Source organism: Bufo bufo, chromosome 6, assembly GCF_905171765.1.
Source record: "Bufo bufo chromosome 6, aBufBuf1.1, whole genome shotgun sequence".
In the NCBI taxonomy this organism is placed as follows: Eukaryota; Metazoa; Chordata; class Amphibia; order Anura; family Bufonidae; genus Bufo; species Bufo bufo.
In genome coordinates, this window is record NC_053394.1 from 360,757,142 (window position 1) to 360,772,463 (window position 15,322).

Consider the following 15,322-nt stretch of genomic DNA (forward strand, 5'->3'; position numbering starts at 1 on the left):
TCAGCAGAAGTGGCCCAAATCATTAAAAATAAAAAGCTAGCATTTTGTAATTATAAAAAAACCCAGAGCAATGAAGATAAGGAAATCTACAAGATTAGGCAGAGAGAGGCCAAGCAAGTTATAAGAACTTCTAAAGCGCAGGCAGAAGAAAAACTAGCTCAGTCTATGAAAAAAGGGGATAAGACATTCTTCAGATATATAAATGAAAAAAGGAAATTAAAACAAGGAATAACTAAATTAAAAACAAAGGACGGAAGGTATGTAGAAGAGAATAAAGGGCTAGCCGACTGCCTTAATGAATACTTCTGTTCAGTTTTTACAAAAGAAAAAGGAGAAGGACCTCAACTAGAAAGGATGACTAATAAATCGTTTGATGCATGTATCTTTACAGAGGAAGATGTTCTAAGTTTGCTGTCTAAGGTGAAGACAAATAAGTCACAGGGGCCTGATGAGATACACCCAAAATTATTAAAAGAGCTTAGTGGTGAGCTGGCAAAACCGTTAACAAATTTATTTAACCAATCATTAGTAACAGGAGTCGCCCCGGAAGATTGGAAATTGGCAAATGTCGTGCCCATTCACAAGAAAGGTAGTAGGGAGGAATCGAGCAACTATAGACCAGTGAGTCTGACATCAATAGTAGGCAAATTAATGGAAACCCTATTAAAGGATAGGATTGTGGAACATCTAAAATCCCATGGATTTCAAGATGAAAAACAACATGGGTTTACTTCAGGGAGATCATGTCAAACAAATCTTATAGATTTTTTTGACTGGGTGACTAAAATAATAGACGGTGGAGGTGCAGTAGACATCGCATATCTAGATTTTAGCAAGGCTTTTGACACTGTCCCACATAGAAGACTTATCAATAAACTGCAGTCATTGAGCATGGACTCCCATATTGTTGAGTGGATTAGGCAGTGGCTGAGTGACATTCAAAACAAGGTCATGTTACCAGTGGGGTTCCACAGGGATCTGTACTGGGACCAATTTTGTTTAATATCTTCATAAGTGATATTGCAAAAGGCCTCGATGGTAAGGTTTGTCTTTTTGCTGATGACACAAAGATATGTAACAGGGTTGATGTTCCTGGAGGGAAACGACAAATGGAAAAGGATTTAGGAAAACTAGAAGAATGGTCAGAACTCTGGCAACTGAAATTTAATGTGGATAAGTGCAAGATAATGCACCTGGGGCGTAAAAACCCAAGGGCAGAATATAGAATATTTGACACAGTCCTGACCTCAGTATCTGAGGAAAGGGATTTAGGAGTAATTATTTCAGAAGACTTAAAGGTGGGAAGACAATGTAATAGAGCAGCACGAAATGCCAGCAGAATGCTTGGATGTATAGGGAGAGGTATAAGCAGTAGAAAGAGTGAAGTGCTTATGCCGCTGTACAGAACACTGGTGAGACCTCACTTGGAGTATTGTGCGCAGTACTGGAGGCCATATCTCCAGAAGGATATAGATACTCTAGAGAGAGTTCAGAGAAGAGCTACTAAACTAGTACATGGATTGCAGGATAAAACTTACCAGGAAAGGTTAAAGGACCTTAATATGTATAGCTTGGAAGAAAGAAGAGACAGAGGGGATATGATAGAAACTTTTAAATACATAAAGGGAATCAACTCGGTAAAGGAGGAGAGCATATTTAAAAGAAGAAAAACTACCACAAGAGGACACAGTTTTAAATTAGAGGGGCAAAGGTTTAAAAGTAATATAAGGAAGTATTACTTTACTGAGAGAGTAGTGGATGCATGGAATAGCCTTCCTGCAGAAGTGGTAGCTGCAAATACAGTGAAGGGGTTTAAGCATGCATGGGATAGGCATAAGGCTATCCTTCATATAAGATAGGGCCAGGGACTATTCATAGGATTCAGATATATTGGGCAGACTAGATGGGCCAAATGGTTCTTATCTGCCGACACATTCTATGTTTCTATGTTTAAACAAATGTGGTCACCGGGAGCAGGCAGTTCCGAGAACAGCCACCGGGGGCCTTCATCGGGCTGTTCTCAGAACTGCCTGCTCCCGGTGACCGCATTTAGAAACATAGAAACATAGAAACATAGAATGTGTCGGCAGATAAGAACCATTTGGCCCATCTAGTCTGCCCAATATACTGAATACTATGGATAGCCCCCGGCCCTTATCTTATATGAAGGATGGCCTTATGCCTATCCCATGCATGCTTAAACCCCTTCACTGTATTTGCAGCTACCACTTCTGCAGGAAGGCTATTCCATGCATCCACTACTACATCCATTTGTTTCAGACCGGCTCGCGGCGCAGGTAAGGGCTTACCTGTACCTCGCCGGACTTGTGATTTAAGATGGCAGCCCGCATGTGTTCGTGGGCGAACGCGGCGAACTGGCCATCACTGTTCCCTGCAACCTTTCCAAGTTCCTGCGCACAAAAGTAAATAATCAACATATTGCAATACAATACAATGTCATCAGGAATTTGCCATCCAGATAATACTGACTGTAAAGCTTCTGTGTACATGGTAGGTGAGTTCTTTGCCCCTTGTGGCAAGACTGTCCATGTATATTGGTTCCCTTTGAATGTAAATGCGAACAGGTATTGACAGTCTGGGTGTAGGGGAACACTGAAGAATGCATTTGTCAGGTCTAGAAGTGTGTAGCAGTTGGTAGTACCTGTGATAGCAGGGTGTGTGGGTTTGTTACAATGGGGTCTGTAATATAGTGACCTTGTTTACCTCTCTGAGATCATGAACCATTCGATATGTAACTGGCTGGCCCTTTATGAGCTTCTTCTTCACCGGGAACAGGAGCGTGTTTGCTGGTGAGTTAGTTCTTACTAACACCCCCATTAGCTCATACTGTTTTACCTGCAGGGCCACTGATTGCTCCTGGGCATGACTTAACGGGTAGTGTTTGACTCGAGGCGGTTGGCAACCGGGTTTAAGAAGAACACTAAAAGGTGTGACATTGAGCTTACCAATATCCAGTTTTGTAGATGCCCACAATTTACTGGGGACCACCTGAAGTTCCTCACGGTCCTTGTACTGCAGGTGAGGTTCCGGGTCAGGCTCCAAATATAAGGCCATGACCTGACAGAGGACCTCATCCGAGGCCCCTGTATCTACCTGTGTGGTACCATCTACATTAAAATGAATATGTGCCTGCAAAACATCAGTACCTAGCAGATTAAAAGGAATATTTTCTTTGACCAACAACTGTGCTACCACCATGCTATCTTTGATCTTCAACTTCATAGGTAATGTTTCTAGAACATAGACAACTTCCCCCGTGAAACCAGACGCGGGTACACGCTGTGAACTTATCTGCCATGGTTTAACATAATCCGGATTTATCACTGTTTTGGCTGCCCCCGTGTCTACCAGAAAGAGAACTTGTTGATTCCCCACTTGAACCGGTATTTGTATTTGACATCCTGCTTTTGCTTGTCTTGTGACAGAGGTGAGAAGATCGGATAGACTTGCTACACGTGAGGCTATCTGACAGGTCTCTCTGTTTTTCTCTTTGTATGTTATTGTTTGACAGGATCTCACCTCTCCTCAGGTGCCGCTCGTTATCAGTGATGAGGCTCTATTTTTGTCTGCCTCACACTGCTGACTATGCAGTTGATATTTCCTCTTGGAGTTGCTTGAGCTTGTTTGTCTTGGATCTCCTGCTTCTCCATACATCTCTAAGCTAAGTACTAGTTGCCTTTTGTGTTTGTTGTTCTCTGGTGTGTTTTGGTTCTAGGCCTCAGGGAGACGTGGGTTTCTTAATCTGGAAAGGAACCAGCTGTCTTGTTTCCTGCTACCAATCCTAGGGCTCGTCAGTTTTAGCAGGGCATAGGTATACGGCGTATTAGCATTTCCACCATCAGGATCTGCTCATACTGGCAGGAGTTAAGGAAAGGCCTAGGGATTACTAGGAGGTCACCATCCCTCTTCCTTAGCTTTTGAGGCCTAGACTGTTGTCTATTTCATTTGTGTGTACCTGGTGTTTTCCCCTTCCCCATTACTCGTGACATTATAAACCACCCAAAAAAAACGTTATCCTTTGTGTTTTTCAGTGCAGCTATGGATACCGTTTCTGCACTGGTTGATCGTATGCAGGGGCTGACTTTGGAGGTAGCTGACCTCCGTACGGCCGTTGCACAATTTCAGAGACCACAGGCGGTTGGTTCTGGCAGCAGGAACCAAGCCTGCCCTGAACCTAAGGTTGCTCTCCCGGATAGGTTTTCCGGGGAAAGTGACAACTTTGGTTCAGGAAGTCATGCAAATTATATTTTAGACTACGTCATAACTCTTCTGGGGACGAGAGTCAAAGAGTGGGGATTATTATTTTATTTCTTAAAGGTGACGCTCAGTCTTGGGCTTTCTCCTTGCCGACCGGATCACAATCCCTTTGGTCGGTAGATACATTTTTCAGAGCTCTGGGACTTATCTACGATGACCCAGATCGGGTTTCCCTGGCCGAATCTAAGTTGCGTGGTTTACGGCAGGGAGAGCGTTCTGCAGAGTCCTATTGCTCTGAATTTAAATGGTGGGCAACTGATACGGAGTGGAATGACCCAGCTCTCCGTAGTCAATTCTGTCAAGGGCTGTCTGAGAACCTGAAGGATGCCTTGGCATTTCACAAAAATCCAGAATCATTGAAGGCGGCCATGTCTCTAGCTGTACGTATTGATAGACGCCTGAGGGAGAGATCTAAAGTTCCTCTCGCCCAGGACGTACTATCATATGGAGAAGCAGTCTCTTCTGACACTCTGGGTAAAAATACACTCGAGCTCATGTCTGGTGATGAGCCAATGCAATTGGGGCAGGTCACTCCTGGACCAGGTGATACAAACTTTAGGGTTAAGAAAAGACCTTGCTTTTTCTGTGGTAAAGGAGGACATTTTGTTAATGTATGTCCTTATGTTAAACATTGTTCTGGTTCTGGCCAAGCTGCCAGTTCGGTTGATGTACTGCTCCAAATTAATTAATTAATGTACGTGCACGGAGAGATCAAATCTGAGACAACCCACAGCACGGGGTTAAACAGGATCTCTAGTTTATTTCGTAAAACAACACACAATACATAGGTTTTACGACAGGGAGGGGGGGTGAAAGATAAAGTATAACTTTTCTATTGGCTACGAACACTCTATGCTTCTCTGTAACCTTGACGGCCAGAAGAAGAAATTCCTCCACCCTCCCCCCTTGCTTGTGGGAGATACCGTTACTTCTTATTCTTTGTAACTGCTTGCTTGAGCTGAACGGAAACCTCTTTGTAACTGCTTGCTTGAGCTGAACGGAAACCACAAAGAAACACATGATAAAACACAAAATAAGATTCTAGTTTATAGGTGTTGGCTGAATGCCTGGCCGCCATCTTAGCTTAACATAGTCCTCAACAAGCAAGTATCCATTTTGTATCAATAGTCCATAACAGTCCCCCCTTAGAAACTTGATTGTAGACTTTCCCTTCGCCTAGCGAATCCCCTGGGCATACCATTCGTATCCTCTTCACCCGCAGTGGCGACAACCTACCCCTTATAGGTAGGCTCCCGGTTGCTCGGACTTGTGGTAATACCCTGGGATTCATCTCACCCTATCTCAGCCAGGCATCATTGTGAGGAGGGGGAGCTGTGTTGAACGATGTTTCCTTCTGTCCTTCCTCATCGTAGAGGAGCATAATAGGTCGTTCATCAGTTTTCTTCATTCTTTTTGAAAAGCGGGTCACACAAATAAGAACGAGCTTAATCACTACATATATCACCAATATTATTAGGGCTACCTGCAATATTACTTGGACAATTCCCATGAACCAACCCCCAATACCTTTGAACCAGTTATTGGGGTTAAGGGGAGAGAAGGTATCAGACCACCATGTATCTTTATCAGCTTTATGTGCATCCAGCCATTTATCTCTTAAATCCGCCATCTTCTCTATATCCACCTTAACTTGCAAATTACCCTGCGAGTCTATGTAATGGCAACAAGAGGGTCCCACAATCTGGCACATACCTACATCTTTAGCGTAACATAATCTAGAACTAATGTGTGTTGGTTGGTGACAATGATTAACTGGTTTTGCACAATGTTTGAGGTATTCATAAGTCTCATCACCTCCCATATTTGGTCATCCAGGTAGTCTGTTGCTACTACCAGATGATCCCACATCTGCATTATCATGGGATATATGAAGATGGAACTAACAATTTTGTTGGTAATGCTCATCTCTACTACATGTGGCTTGCCATTTGGTCTGGGTGTGTTATCTTTGGCCCTACGATACAAGGTGTGTTTAGGTACTGCATTTATGTCAATTTCAGAGTGTGGTACTATAAAGGTAGCAGGAGTAAGCCTGGCGATGGTGCACAGTCCTGTGACATTCTGGGATAACCATTTGTATGCTTTGTGTCCACAAACTAAGTATATGTCGTCTGGAACTGCTACTGCTGTGCTATTGAATAATCGGGTAATTAGTTTGGCTAATTGTGTCCCTTTTGCCAACTCATATCCTTTTGACTGACCTTCGGTGGTGTTAGCTAATATACCTGTCCGGAGATCCTGTACAGTACGGTTGTTACAGGGCAGATCCTTTCCGTTCACAGCATCTACACCAATACACTGCACGTGGCTGTCTGTTTTTGAATCATTGCAACCTGAGTGTATGTGTGGACTAAATGTCATACCTTTGGTTTGTACTTGGAGACAATAACAGTGTGTCCAGCTAGGAAAACATGTGACATTAGCCCAGTGTCCCTCTTGCCAAGGAGTAGAGCTATGATCTACCGAGGGTCCTGATCTGTTTATCATGAGCCATGGGGCATCTGCCCACCCTGCAACAGGTAAGGCTACTTCCTTGTCCTTGTTTGTACTGGATTTAACTTGGTGTATACTAGTGAGATAGATGGTAGAATTAGACAGGTCAATCAGTTCAGAAAGGTCCAGGGGTATTGCAAAATAAGGCATACTGGTTGAACTCACGGGACTGTGGGTACAGATCCAACAATCTCTCAGAGTTTCAGTCTCCTTCAACCCCTGGACTAAAATTTGATGGTGCTGTATCAGTGAATTGTCCCATTCATCACCCAGTGGCGTGAATACTGCAGATATGCCCACTGTCAAAGTCATGATCAGTATGTGAATCCTCATGGCTTATGGTTCCTGGGACGGTGGGACAGCCTTCACTCTTTTACAATGTGAAGCGTGGATCCAGGTGGGTCTCCCTTCGAGTTTCACAGAGGTTGGGGTGGTCAGCAACACCTGGTAAGGTCCCTCGTATTGTGGTTCGAGGGTGCTTCTGACGTGTTTCTTGACCACCACCCACTCTCCAGGTTTGAGAGTGTGGCTTCCCTCCAGGGAGTTAGGATCTGGAATGGAAGAGAAAACTTGTGCATGTATATTAGACAATTGCTTGCTCAAGGCTATCACATATTTTGCAACAGATTCATAATGCATTTGTAACTGTTGTGGGAAATACTGTCCCATTCTTGGCCCTGTTCCAAATAAGATCTCATATGGGGTTAGTTTGTGTGGGGGCCTTGGTGTATGCCTAACTGAAAAGAGGGTTATAGGCAAACACTGAACCCAATTAAGCCCTGTCTCCCTGGTCATCTTCAGCATTTTAGATTTTAACACCCCGTTCAATCTTTCGACTTTGCCGCTGCTTTGGGGCCTGTATGGGGTATGATACGCCAGGTGTGACCCTACCATCTTCCAGACCTCTTGGGTTAGACTAGCAGTAAATGCTGGGCCCTGATCACTCTCAATGACCTCAGGTACTCCGAACCTACAGACAAGCTCCTGCATCAGTTTTTTTGCAGTAGTGGTTGCTGTCTGGTTTCGGACGGGGTAGGCTTCTGGCCACCCAGAGAACAAGTCTATCACTACTAGCACATATTGAAACCCTTGGCACATTGGCATCTGGATATGATCGATTTGTATCCTCTGAAAGGGATATAAGGCTTTCGGGAGACATTTTCTGGGAGTGGGCTCGGTTCTGCCGGGGTTACACTCTGCACAGATGAGACACGCTTGAGTATGTCTCACCAGGACAGGGGTTATCCCTGGGGCCACCCATATTTTGTCAATTAGTTCTTTCATGATGGTTTTGGATTGGTGGGTGGGCCCATGGGCCACTGAGGCTATTAGGGGATAAAGAGCCCTGGGTAGGCAGACTCTCTTTCCTTGTGTCCAGAGTCCAGATTCTTCTTCGAGGGCTGATTCTTTCAGCCAAATTTCCTTTTCCCTGGGAGTGGCCTGTTTCTGCATTTGTTTCAGTAGGTCCCATGTGATTTCTTCTTGTTCCAGGTCCTCCTGTGTTATCATAATCTGGTCTGACTGGACTCTTTCCTCTTTCACTGCTGCTTCCTTGGCCGCTTGGTCAGCTAGGGCGTTTCCTCTGGCCTCAGGGGTGTCAGCTCGAGTATGGGCCTTTACTTTGATCACTGCCACTTGGTTGGGCAGGAGTACTGCTGCCATTAGGGCTGCTACTGCTGCAGCATTCTTAATCGGGGTTCCTGCAGCTGTGATGTAATCCCGGGCCTTCCATATTAGTCCAAAGTCATGAACCACTCCAAAGGCATATCTAGAATCTGTGTAGATATTGGCGGTAGAGTCTTTTGCCATGAGGCAGGCTTCAGTGAGGGCAATGAGTTCAGCTTCTTGCGCTGACTGGTCTGGGCGCAATTGTCTTGCACACAGCACTTCATGTTCACTTGTGACTGCCATGCCTGTATGGAACTTCCCCTTGTCATCGGCGTACCTTGAGCCGTCCACAAAGAGAATCCAATGAGGGTTTGTCAGAGGAGTGTCTTGGACTGATGGTGGTGTCCCTACTTCAGCTTCCATCATTGTGATGCAATCATGTTCTTGTTCCTTGTAAAGAGAGTCGGTTGAGGCCCATAGTTCTTCTTCCTGAAGATCCTCTTCAGCATGTAGATCAATAAAATCTTCAGAATCTCTATTATACTCCCCCCTTGGAAGTTGAAGGAGTGCAGCAGGATTGAGGATGTGGCACCTCTGAATGGTGACATTATCTGGCAGAAGCAAACTACACTGAAGCCGGAGGTGGCGCTGTGCAGTGAGGTGTTTAGGTTGAGTCTGCTGGAGGATGGCAGAAATGTCATGGGGAGCCAGAATAGTGAGGGGATGACCCAGCACAACGTCAGATGTGACGTTTAGAAGAGAGCTGGCAGCATGGATAGCTCTGACACAGGAAGGGGCAGCTCTGGCTACCGGGTCAAGACGCTTAGAATAGTAACCCAAGGGTCGATTGCGGCCACCATGAGTTTGAGTGAGGACTCCAGTGGCGGGACCTTGGCGTTCCATGACATACAGCCAGAAAGGAAGGTTGTAGTTGGGGATCCCAAGAGCAGGGGCAGATGCAATGGCGGCCTTCAATGACTGAAAAGCTTCTCCGGCCTCCATTGTCATCTGGAAAGGAGTAGCAGCATTGCGAGGTATACAGTCATATAAGGGCTGCATGAGGACAGAAGCATCAGATATCCAAGGCCTGCAGTAGGAGATGAGTCCCAGAAAGGTTTGCAGCTGATGAGGAGTGTCCGGGAGTTGGATGTCAGAGATAGCCTTCTTCCTCGCCTCAGTTAGGTGCTTGTGACCTTGAGAGATGCAATGACCTAGGAAGACAACTTTGGGGAGACACAGTTGTAGTCAGGGCCGGCCTTTGGGGTGTGCGGGCTGTGCGGCCGCACAGGGCGCCATAGTAACAGGGGCGCTGGGCGGCCGACAGCTCGCAATGTAATCTGCGGCAGGCGAGGCTGCACTTGTGTTCTCCCTCGGGGCGCCCCCTCCATCTCCCCCTCCCCTGTCTGACCTGCCTGCTGCCCCCGCCGCTGCCAATAAGAAGAGAGACTGGAGGAGGAGGGGAGGGGCTGTGGCCACTGCGCCACCAATGAAGAAAACTGACCTGAAATACAAATACAGGAGGCGGGTGCCGGAATCAAATAGCCGGCACCCGACCTCTATGACAGGGAGCTGCGATCTGCTGCAGTTGAGTTAACCCTTCAGGTGCGGTACCTGAGGGGTTAACTGCCGCTGATCGCAGCTCCCTGTCACAAAGGTCGGGTGCCGGCTATTTGATTCCGGCACCCGCCTCCTGTTTTTGTATAAGAAACGTTGGTGGCACAGTGCGCCCCCCCCCCCCCCCCAACACCCCAACACCCCAGTATAAGAAACGTTGGTGGCACAGTGGGAAGTGCCAGTGAGGGTTAAAAAATAATTTAAAAAAATTAACTCACCTTCTCCAGTTGATCGCATAGCTGCCGGTCTCCTGTTTTCTTCAGGACCTGTGGTGATGTCACTGAGCTCATCACATGACCCATTACCACTGCGCCAATGTTTATTATATTGGGGGGGCGCACTGCGCACAACGATGGGTTAGGGAAATTTCACAGCAGAGTGCGCATGCGCTGGGAGCCTCGCCGGCGGTTAGGGTAGGGAAAAAGCACTGGCCCGTACGTAATTTTTCTCTTCCCTAACCGCTGGTGAGGCTCCCGGTGCATGTGCAGTGTCGGCCGGTGTCCAGCTGAGAACATCCATCCGATCACTGCGCCTGCGCACTGGCCCATAGTTTTTCCCTACCCTAACCGCCGGCAAGGCTCCTGGCGCATGCGCACTCTGCTGTGAAACTTCCCTAACCTGTCGTTGTGCGCCTGCGCGGCGCTGCACACCTCCTCACGTCATGTCCGGTGTGACCGGAAATGACGAAGGTAGGGAAATCTCACGAAGTAGGGAAGTATAACATTACACCGGCCTTTGGGGTGTGCGGGCTGGTAACTACTTGGATGGATAGTCAGCCAGCCTATGCCATGATGCCAGCAACAAGCAGTGTTTTTTTTTTTTTTTGGGGGGGGGGGGGCGCCACAAGGTTAGCTCGCACAGGGCGCCTGAACACCTAAGGCCGGCCCTGGTTGTAGTTTGGCTTGTGAGACTCGACATCCAGCAGAGGCTAAAAACTGAAGAAGTGAGACAGATTTTGTCATGCAGATTTGGGGAGAGACCGCACAGAGGAGAAGGTCATCCACATACTGGAGGAGTTCCACATCCGGGTGATCTGCTTGCCAGGGTTGCAGAACAGAGGACATTGAGGCATCCGATATCCTGGGGTCCTCTGGCCCAGAGAGTATCGGGGATGAGGTGCAAAATGGTTTGCAGCGAATCCCCTTGCTTATATGAATCAGTGCAGAATTTTATTGTCAGACCTCCAGCAGCAGTGGGTGTCACATAATTTGAGTGAAAACCACAAAGACCAGGAAGCAAGACAGTTTCTTATCAGAAAGAGGATCTTAAACTAACACAGAAGAAACTAACATTTCTGTGAAAAGAAAAAAGGTGGGGGTCAACTGATCCCCCGTAGCTGTCCTGCAATGTGGTGGAATGATCTGCTAATCTTGCTTTCGCCCATTTCTGCAGTTGTTCTATAAAGAATTCTCCAGACTCATGATCCCGGGGGTCAAAGTTAGCACCTTTAAGTTCAGGGATGTGTAGTGTACGGGAACTGTAATACCCGTCACTACCAAAGTGTCATTTGGTGTGCTGTCGTCCCTCCTAATTATGGAGAAGTTGGTATATGTCAGTTTTATAAAATGTCATGTAATGTATGTATTTTCCTGATACTGAAACTTGCATGTACAGGCCTGCTAGGGGTGTTATTTCAGCTTCTAGTCCTTAGAGGGAGCTAGGGAGCCCTAGTTTATATAAGGCCCAGACAGGGAAGTAGAAGTCAGACAGAGTCTAGTGTCTGTAATCTACAGTTGGAGATTAGACAATGTCTGAGACAAGTCCAGGCCTGAAGCCTGCTGTCCAGGAGAAGATTCCCTCCTGAATTCCCATGTGCAGAAACAGGAATATGTTAGACCAAGAGCCTGAGGAACCTTTCAGAAGCTGAGAGAGACAGAGGCAAAGACCAGGAAAGCCAGAGGTACTCAGAAAGACAGAGGAGGTACTTATAAAAGCTATAGCCAAGGATATAAAGCCAGAACTAGGTTAATGGGCCTTGGTGAAGAATTGCTATATTCCAGGATCAGACAGAATTAGAGTGCAAGTCCTGTGTTCAACACTCTGTAATTACCCTGCCGTAACTGAATTGCCTGCATCGACCGAATTGCAAAATCGACTGTATGCTAAGGAACTGCATTTCCATTATTGTCTCTGCTTGGAAAAACTACTAAAGTTGGAGTTCTGTTTTAATCCTACGTTTCCTCAATTTATTCCTGCATCCGCAAACGGCGTGCCACCGTTTACTTGGCACTGGCGTCACGAACTATTTCTACCTATAACTGCCCTTGCAGAGAGTCAGCCGTACCAGGTTAGTGTCTATTGCACTACATCACCCAGAAACACCTATTACACACAACTTGAGTACGCTGCACCTTCTCTTTTGGCGTCACGAACAGGATACGCACGCTTTCTAGTGCAAGAAGCGTGAACTTTGTGCCTTATACAGTTGCCCTGTGACCAAAGTGACAAATTCCCTGTTTATTTCAAGTGAACTTTGTGGGCTGAAAATTATACCCAAAGTGTACCAAAAACTTCTAAAAAGCGCTGTGCAGTGTTGCGCTACACAGAGGAAGAGAATCGCCGCATTGGAGTGTGGTTTTGTGGACTTTTTACAATCCTGCTTGCTGTCAGTGAACAGACAGCGTTTCTTACTAAAGATGGCCGCTGAGCTTGCTGAATTTACTGCTGCGTCACCTTCATCCCGAAAAGGCGGGAAAAATTGGCGCCTTTCTGAGGAAAGAGCGGGAAGAAGGTCAAGGGCAGGCGCCACGGCTTATCTGGACATTTGCATGTCTGCCAGAATGGACACCGCCCTCCATATACTGGAATACCTGGGGGGCGGCCTCCCAGTGCAGTGGGAGGAGCTGGCTGGTCTGATTGACGCGACCCTGTCGCTCTCCTCAGAAGGATCGAGCATGTTGGATAGTGAGCAGAGTGTTGCTGCAGCGTCCGCACCTGAAATTGCAAAGATGTCTAATGTTGGTGTAGAGCCAGAGGAGGCTCCACCGGCCTACGCTCCGGGACCGGAGCAACCCGCCTGCCGCCCAAGGGAGAAAGAACCCGAGCCCTACTATGGCTCGTGGAGGGACTTTTTCCAACCATCTTTCAAATGGTCCTCCCTGATGGCGGAGATCCGAGAGGCCGCTATCAAGCGGAATACAAAGACCAAAATCATCTATGAGGAACTAACCAAGACAATACATGAGAAGCATACGCACACCCAACCCCGCCTGGAAAGGAGAAAGGGAGTGGTGCTTTCATTTGACAAACCCCGTGGCTACGGGTTTATCCAGGACTATCTAACTGGCAGAGACCTCTATGTTAATCGAAGGTCTGTCAAAAGAGACTACCTCCCTTCGTACCAGCACAGCCTCCGCGAGGGAGAGGAAGTGGAGTACACCCCTGCCGAGAGCCTGCGAGGCCCTTATGCGACTGCTGTGACCCGTCCCAAGCGAGGACCTGAGGACTGGGAGGCAGAAGAAGGAGAAGACTACTCTGGCTGCGAGCGGGAACCTGAACGCTCTCCAGAGCCGGCCCATCACGCCTTCCAGGAGCGGAGCTCCTTCATTGGGCCTAATGTCTTCTGGCAGCCAACCGTGTTGGAGAAATGGGTGAGCCCCTATCCTTCCCCCGAGCTGCCTCGTCGGGAGAAGACAATATCAGAGCTGGAGCAGTTAAAAGAACCTGCAAAGGCCGAGTCCGCGCCATCGGTGACTGTACCTGCGCCGGCGGCGCCAGCAGATGACAGCGACTCCGACACAGAGAGCATCGGTGAGCAGATTGTCCGGCTGGAGGAGAAGTTGCGGGAGCTGCGCAAGATCGCGACCGCCAGGATCCAGACGCCGCCAAAGAAGGACGAGGTAAGGGTGCCTGTCACCACCCGTAGACCACCTTCTGCTGCCACCGCTCCGTCAGTGCCCCAAAGGAGACCCCCGGTTGCTGTGAATAGCTGCGCCGAGCCCACCGGACCGCTTGCTGCGGCGGTATCCACTCCATTCCATCCCACCATTATCATGCCGGGACCGGTACGGTCCACCCAAGGGTTTACCCCTAGGCCCATGGGGCCAATACCTATTAGGGGCCCCTTTACTCTGCAGCTGCCCCCCAATACAGTTATGTGGGCCCATCCTCCTGTAGAGGACTACTACAGGCCGTACTTGCCAGCGGAGCCAAGTGGCTATGATAGGCCACTGTGAATCAGCCTGCTAGGCCTTTGATTTGTTTCACTGCAGAAGTTTGGTGTTAACCCTTCCAGGACAGGAGTCCTATGTTTCTGGTCCTTTGTTGCGGCTGCCAGTTTGTCCACGGCTCAGTGGTAGGTGTTGACCACTGAAGTAATAAAGCTAACAAAGCCACGTTTGTTTCCAGGACCTCCTGCCTGCTTTTGTACCCCACACCAAGTTGTGCCTGTTCCTTTGTTGCACCTTTTTACCCTTAACCCCCTTTTCAGGTTGATCCGGGGTTTTACAGCACTTTTCTTGCTGTCCTTTTATTGTGCAACTTCATACTAAGGAACCGTGCCCGGAGACAGACTCAAAAGGACCTGAGCCTCTGAGATTCTTACTCTTTTAAAAGTAATGTGCCCAGAGATGGACTCCACTGCATGAGAGCCTCTGTGATTTAATAAGAAATAACCTGGGTACGGACTCATGTTTGTTATTTGAGCCTCCAAGAACTTTTATACTGTTTTACCGTTTTCTACTGTTCTATCATGGACTTATTCATTGTCATGGACTATCCTGGTTATAATGTTACGCTGTGCCAGGTCAGCGCCCCCGTTCCATTCATTATCCTGAGAGGAGAGAACGACGCCCCTTGTCACTACACTTCACTTTTGCCAATTGGACCTGATGTAAATGTAAATGCAGATGAATTACATGTATGTATGTATGCCTGCATGTCTCTATTTTCTATTTCAGGTAGAGATTCCAGTTGGGAGACCCATGATGGAGTACGAGGTCGTACTCAGCTTAAAGCAGTGGGGTATGTAGTGTACGGGAACTGTAATACCCGTCACTACCAAAGTGTCATTTGGTGTGCTGTCGTCCCTCCTAATTATGGAGAAGTTGGTATATGTCAGTTTTATAAAATGTCATGTAATGTATGTATTTTCCTGATACTGAAACTTGCATGTACAGGCCTGCTAGGGGTGTTATTTCAGCTTCTAGTCCTTAGAGGGAGCTACGGAGCCCTAGTTTATATAAGGCCCAGACAGGGAAGTAGAAGTCAGACGGAGTCTAGTGTCTGTAATCTACAGTTGGAGATTAGACAATGTCTGAGACAAGTCCAGGCCTGAAGCCTGCTGTCCAGGAGAAGATTCCCTCCTGAA